The sequence below is a fragment of the Hippoglossus hippoglossus genome, chromosome 3 (assembly GCF_009819705.1).
Source record: "Hippoglossus hippoglossus isolate fHipHip1 chromosome 3, fHipHip1.pri, whole genome shotgun sequence".
Taxonomy (NCBI): domain Eukaryota; kingdom Metazoa; phylum Chordata; class Actinopteri; order Pleuronectiformes; family Pleuronectidae; genus Hippoglossus; species Hippoglossus hippoglossus.
In genome coordinates this window covers 27,366,544-27,374,142 of record NC_047153.1, presented here as the reverse complement: position 1 = coordinate 27,374,142, position 7,599 = coordinate 27,366,544, and the positions used below count along the sequence as shown (strand labels likewise).

At 40.2% G+C, this 7,599-nt stretch overlaps 1 protein-coding gene across 1 annotated transcript in view; it reads left to right on the top strand.

Annotated features, from left to right (window-relative positions):
• Window positions 1–405: 405 nt before the first annotated feature.
• LOC117753201 (putative gonadotropin-releasing hormone II receptor) overlaps window positions 406–7,599 on the top strand; it is a 14,568-nt gene continuing 7,374 nt past the window's right edge. Inside the window, exon 1 of the mRNA XM_034571145.1 lies at window positions 406–691. The gene's annotated coding sequence lies outside the window, so the exon portion shown is untranslated. The remainder of the gene's footprint in view (window positions 692–7,599) is intronic.

The following is a 7,599-nucleotide window of genomic DNA, read 5'->3' as shown; positions in this document are numbered from 1 at the left end:
CGCTAACAGAGTAACATGAGCAATTGTCACCCCCAAGTCTGTCCAATCCTTGAGAGGTGACAGAGATATTTCACCTCACTTTTGTTCGTGGTCAGTATGCCAAGTGTTGCCAGATAAGTGGATTTGAAAGGTCTCTCACCTCATTCCTGTTTGCTGGTGACGTTATCAGTTCAAGGCAAAAAAGACCATCAGGCCACCAGGAATTGTCCCGGTGCTCAAGATAGTCCACCACTGGTTGCACGTCATGTTGGATTTCTCCTTGAGTTTGGCCAATCTCCTGCTTCAGCTAAAACCAAGTCTACTTGATCTTCACCACTGGATTTCCGTCAGACATACTGCTGCCTTTTTCTTCCATTTGCTGCTTCATCTTCTCCTCTTCTCGTTGATCTCAACCAGGACTCTGGTCCTTTCTACCACCACTTGGCTGCGGTCAGTTTGGCCTGACTGTCACGGTACTCCTGGATCAGATGAGCTGTTTGTTGGTGCACTTCTCTCTGCTGCTCACCTTCTCCGGATTCTTACTGATGTCCTCCTGCAGTTTGTACAGGTAGCTCTTGGCCTCTTCGAATGGAGACCTAATTCTGTCTCTGTGTTGATGCATCTGGTCCACGTGGATCCTTCAGTGCTTGTCTGTCTTGATGGGGACTTCGGGCTCAGGCAGGACTCTCTCCACCTCTGTGGTTTGTGTCAGGTAGGTTGATGCTTTGAATGATAAGCCCCTCTTCCTCAGAGCCTCCTTCACCAGTTGGTCCAGCATGAAGCAGACAAACATTTCCAAACAATTCTCTTTCACAACAAAGTGCAGTTAAGCTGCTCTAGGACCACGGTCATCTTCATCTCCTTGCCATTTTGTGCTTTTTACCAGCCACTCGACAGACGATGAAATTTCAGAATAAAACTGGATGAAAATTGAGGTCCTGCTTACAGTGCAATGTGAATCCTAACTGAAGAGCTCTGCTGAATCACGCTTAAACTGTAGGAACGATCAACTTGTATCAACCTGGGAGACCGTGAATGTTTGAATGCAAATTCCTGTTCATCCAATTGACCAAACTACAGACACACAAACTGACATTACCTTCCTTAAAAATGTCTGTAACTTGGACACAAACACCAACACAGCAACATTATAACCCAGGAGTATCGATTACTGCAGTACAGAACTGGCCATGAATTAGCACAAATATGAAAATGGATAAATCCTAGAACATTTTAGTGCAAAGCGCTGGTACATTATCAACAAGCCTTATTCATAATTAACTGACTGAGGTTGTTCATGTACCTGCCCTGATTCTGCCAGGAGGACTCATGACGTGGATGAGCAGGGATGATGTAACCTCGTGAGGCAGCTGGATTTCTCACAGTAGCACTGAACAGTGGTTCAGACCAATCAACTTCTTATGAGGATGGAACTACTGGCAGCTATGAGTGTGTCATAGGTTTGACAGCAGTGGGAAGTTAGTAGAGAGGTTTGAGTACATGCTGCTGTAACATCAGTGACATCCAAACAGGAGAGTGGGCTTCTTCATTGAATTTTGAGCAAAGACCAGAGGCCTCATTTATAACCGTTGCGTACGCCACTTCTCGCGCAAATGTTAGGATTTATAAAAACAAACTTGAAGGGAGAATGTGCGCACTTCCACAAAAAGTCTGACCCATGCGTAGGAACATTTTGGAGACAGGAAAGTGGCGATGCAGACGTGAGGAGGTGAACTGAAGCCAGATTATTGATCCACTTCATCATTAACATTAAAACACACAGCTTTAGTTGTGCTCGTGTGACAAAACTGTTCCATAAGAACCTTCAATTGAAAAATATATAAAACAACTTACAGCAAATTACGTTCAGATGATAATAAACAGCAGAGTCATTAATAGTTTTAAATAATATCTTCTAAGACTGTGCGTGTATCATCAAGTACGAGTAAAATCGCTGCAGTGAACGTGGCTGTGCCATCAGGCACACAGGAGATCACTCACAAAAAAATAAAGAAAAACTATTCACTTTCAAACTAATTCAAAATAATATCCCAGAGTGGAGGTTAGGATCCACTGATGAACAGGCGATACAACAAGTTCCCCCACAGTCTGACTGTGAAGTGATAATGTTTTGTCTCCACCTTTGAATTAGATTTTTTGTTATTCACTTTCACTTTAACTCGCTGTATTATCATCAGCAGCAGCAGCAGCAGTGTATCAGTGTATATTCTTTATTAGTGACATCACTGCTGTGGCCACCAAACAATCTGTCTTTCTTCACCTCCACCTCACTGACCAGCTCCACGATGTCGGTGTCAGAGAGTTGTGCTTCTTCTTTTCATCGCTTGATGCCATGATTCAACATAGAAACCCATTGGTCAGCAGGATAATTTAATATTCATGGCATGCTTTGTATTGACCATTTATAGTTGAATGTAGGCGTGTAGGGGGCGGACTTTGAGGCAGATTCACTATACGCACGTTTCAAGGTAGAGCGTGATTTATAAAGTGAACACTGCCTTATATGTATATAGATTTATAAATCTGAATCTTTTTTGGCGCACATACACTTTTAGTATGAATCCTACGCACTGTTAATTATAAATCAGGCTCCAGGACTGGGCTTTTTTTGATGGAAAAGATGTTTTTGCTCCTCTTCCGCTTGGCTAATAGCAATAGACAGATGGATCATCCAATCTCCTGCTACATTTTTTAAAGTGCCTTCCCTTATCCAAATAGTTCCCAACAAGTCTTCCCTGATGGTTCTCTGTAAGAAAACATTTCATGACAGTCAGACAGGAGTACAACCTTTTTGCAATGTAGAAAAAGACAAATCATTGTTGACCCATTTCTAAGAGGGAAAACATTTTTTAGCGTGCAGTCCATTGGAAAGAAGCCACATTCAGTTAATCTCCTTTCTCCTCAGGGGCCGTCAGAGACTACTTACAGCTTAGTTTGCTGGCAGGTAGACCTGAAGACCTGAAGGCTACCTATCAGGTCTGCTGTTGTATTAACAGAACCACGGAACATAATATACAGTAATGCAGAATATTTGGGTACTCGGGTTGTTCTACACAGTATGTTTGTTCTTGATCATGTGTTTCTACATATATTTAGGAAATTCTGTTAAATTGAATGAATATTGTCCGCTTACTTAGACTCATAGCTTTAACACATTACATTAGAGTTTGTCTAATCTTACCTAAATGATACATGTATTAACTCTACATTTTATTATGTTTCCAACTCTCTGTGTTTTATTTAATCATTTGCTTCCCCCATTTTCAGTACGGCAGAGCCATATTGATGAAAATAATTATTTAAATTTAGAGAATAATGTCGTAATATTACAAAATGAAGACATAAATGAGAAACAAGAGAATAAAGTCATAATTTTATTGAGAAAAAAGTCCTAATATCACAAGAATAATGTTGTGATAAAATGAGAATAAAGTTTAAAAAAATGGAAATAAGTGACAACAACAATAACTTCCCAGTCAACCTCTACAAAACATTTAATCTTCTTCCTTCATGTTGTTCCGTCTTCAGAATAGACTCAGTTTCTTGCACCAACTTTTCAAAGTCCTGAAACTAATAATAATTTGGTGCTGATGTGACAAAGATGTTTTTGTTATTTGTTATTGATCTTCTGATATCCCTCCCTCTAAAATGACACAGTCTAAAAGGATCACTTTATTCTCCTAATATTATGACTTTCATCTTAAAATCTCAAAATTGCTTTTCCTTTAAGTGGCCCTAATACTAGCTTGAATTTTCAGATTCTGTAATAAACATACATACACTAAATACATACACTGTCTTTAAGTCAGCGGGTGCAGAGAAAGAATTAAACACACCTTTAGCATATAACAAATAATTCAACAGCAACACTAACTATAGCGGAGTTCACTGAGAACCTGAGTGTGAACAAAAACAGCTTGGTACAGTAAAGGCAGGGCTGTGATGCAGCAGATTGCATTAGATATATTTAGACTGACAGGGAACAGTAGGTGTTTCCAGAAAAAGTAAAGTGCATCCATCAAACTGCCTTAAGTGCATCAACTAAAGAGAAGAGAAAAAAGTCTAATCACTTCAAATTAAACAGTTCATTGCTCAGTGGTGAGACTGCACTTACTTGGATCACAGAGGGTGGAGGGTAAGACGTATAATTCTATGTTAGTATGAAAGTATGAAAAGCACCAAATAAACGAGAAAAATATAGACAAGAAACAATATAGACGGATGCTAAGACACTTGGAGAAGTTGTGGACCTACAGTCCTCTTCACATCCACAAAAAGAGTCCCTGTTATTAGTTAAGAAATATTTTCTTGTCCTTGAAGTTCATCTTTTGTGATAACCTGCAGGCTAAAGCAAATCTGTGTATGCTGAGTGTGCTTTCAGTATCTTAACACATGTCAAATCAACTTTTAGTCAAAGTTGACGGCTCCTGCATTGCTGAATGTAATTTATCCAATGCCCTTGCACAAGGCAAATTCATAAAGTAAAAAACATGTATATCTTAAAAAAAAATTCTGTGTTATAAAACAGAACAAATCATATAATAGTAGCTCAGTCACGAACACTTCTTCATGATTTAACCATTTATTGCACAAATGGGAAAACAGTTATACTTGGCACGGACGGCTCCATTCTTTGGATGTTCCCTGGATTAGCCAAGCAGCATGCTAAAATAAAACAGGGAACACGTGCAGAACCCCCCAGTGGGCATAGCAGGCAAGATATATTGGTTCAAGATGAATACCATTTACCACAACCATGTTTGGACTCAGTGCTAAAAGGTGGAGGCTGGGGTGGTGGAGGCAAGTTGCCGGCAGCAGAGCATGAGTGGCAGTGTAGCTGAGCAGGGATAAGTGAGGAGGTCGTATTTAAAGGGACCACTTTGCTGAGAGCACGGGCTGTGATTGGTAAGGGAGTGAAGACCCATAAACTATCTGTAGCTGACAGCTTATGACAGCTGAGCACATGGCTCAGTGTCCTGCATGAACTAACGCAATTTTAAACAATGTAACTATCACTGCACTCACGTGTCCCTTACATTTGCATGGTTGTTGTGCAATTCATCCAGTAGAGGGCAGTGCAGAGGCGAGAATTTCTTACACCAACAAACATGTTGATGGTGGTGGAGGTTGGTAGAAATGTCTTCCTTGATCATCTTACTTGAACTAGTAGCTCACCTGCCCCCCATGATTTTTGGTGGTACTGCTCCGTTTCATCTGTCTCGTCCGTATTTGCAATCTTTCAGGTGATGAGCACAAATATGGACGAAATGAAAGCAGAGTTCAGACAGAAGGATAGAACCATTTCCATGTACTTATCTAACGTTGAATATGAATGAACCTTAACATGTCTTTCAATGTGGTCCCTTCTGTCTGTATGCATATGTGCTCGCAGTCAAGGTGAACGTGAAAAATGATGTGTTAAGTGTCATTTCTGAGAAGCATCATGGCGAAAAGAAAAGAACATGTTGTGCGTGGACAAACAATTCTTTGTTGTTGTATTAAAAGAAAACCAGTGTGTCTAGGGACAAGGGCTTGGTGATGAAAAAGGTCAATCTCAAGCTTCAATACAGCTCGAAAGGTGCTTCACTGGATGAGCTGTGAGACTGAAGTTATCTCTCAAGAGGAGTTTGTGTGTCCAAGAAGCAGCTCTCACAAAACCACATCAAGACAGGCACTATATCTCCTGAAATAGCACCCCCTACGTGGCAGGCCATTGTCTTCATGGTAACAATAGTGCAATAATTGGTTAGATTTAGGCACAAAAACAACTTGGTTACTTGTAGGGAAAGTTTTGGTGGTCTGGGGTAAAATAAATACTTCCTAAAGGTAAGACAACTTATGGTCGAGGAACAGTCACCAGAAAAGAACATATTTTTCCTGTTTTGTTAGAGCGAGGAGCAGGGTCCACCCAGGACATGGCTGACATGCAGAAAACCCACACAGAACATGCAAACTCCACACAGAAAGACGCCCAGAGCCTTCTTCCCATGAACGACTGCGTCACTGTGCTTCTTTTATTCAGCCAGTATAGTCCTAAGTCACATTGACTGGAAACCTCTTTTGTATGGGAGAAGTGGCATGATAAAAAGTTGCAGACAAAACCAGGCAACACAACAAGGGTAAATAATAGGTGACAAAGATTAAAATAAGCTCAGAACAGTTACATTTAACTTAAAGACATTCTTTTCCATTTATGCTGTTATTTACATTTGAGACAGAGCTCGTAAGATAAATTCAGTGAAGTAACTTTGAAGATGACAACAAAGACACAGAAATGGCCACTCTGATGAATGGCAGCGAGTGCTGACACATTCATGTATGACAGGTCACCATATTGTAAGAAATGGGAACAAGTTGGCACCAATCAACATTGGTGTTAGGACAGACGTGTTGAGACAGAGATGTGTCAGGGCTGTGGTACTTAATAATAATGCAGGTGGTGGTACAGCAGAGATCATGCTTCAATAGAGGTGTTGTGTGAGATTTAATATATCAAATGGTTGACTAGGATACTTTTAATAAATATATAACTGCAGTTTTATGTTACATGCACAGTAAAGCCTGAATGACCTGGTGAAGCCATTATTGATTCAAACCAAAGTGGCTCTTACATGAGTCACTGCTTCTTTGTCCGTGGACAAAGGTGAATGAACACATGTTTTTCTCGTAATTATCCTGTAACAGAGGAGGAGCAGCTCAGCACAATATGTCATGTCCAGTTAGGTTTGATCCTGATCATAACCTGTACCACAATGTCATTCTATCTCAGCATCATTTCAGTAACTTTTTTCAAACTCCCTATTGTCTAATACAATGGTTCTCAAACTTTAGCAAATCAAGGAGAACTAAACTGAATTTTAAAAAAAATAGTTTACAGAGGTTTTATGACAAAAAGTGTATGAAAGTGTATGAGCTTGCTGCTCCCTCACTGCGAGCTAGCCACTCAACAAAATCACGACTCTTTGCTGTCCTGGCTCCTAAAGGGTGGAATGAGCTCCCCATTGACATAAGGACAGCAGAAAGTTTACACATCTTCTGCCGCAGACTGACGACACATCTCTTCCGACTACACCTTGGATAAAAATGTAAAAAAATACTATATTTAGTAGCACTTATATGGCACTTACCTATAGCACTTTGTAGTTTGGCTTTCTTGAAGAAAATTGTACTTACTTGCTTGATTCTTGTTGTTCTGGGTTTGTACCCTCATGGTTGAATGCACTTAATGCCAGTCTTGAATGCACTTAATGTCAGGTAAATGAAATGTAATGTAATGAAATTCAGGGCCATAACAGGTAAACATTCTGTCAGTGTGTTGGATGGATGAATTTAATTTTTTACCAGCACGTTGTACATCAATGTAAGTGAAGTCGTCGATCACAACAACAGATGTGTCACAACAAAGAGCAACGATAACTAACTCAAGTTCTGAGTTGAGCTTCACTGAACTCTAAACGAACAAGTGAACAGCTCTTTGTGTAGCGGTGGTGGTGCAGCTTCAGGGTTCTGTGGACTGAGTCCAGCTGCAGGTCTTAACTTTCTGTTGCTCAAGTACTGCAGGTCACTTTTAATTTCAGAAAGAAAACTGCAACCAGAATC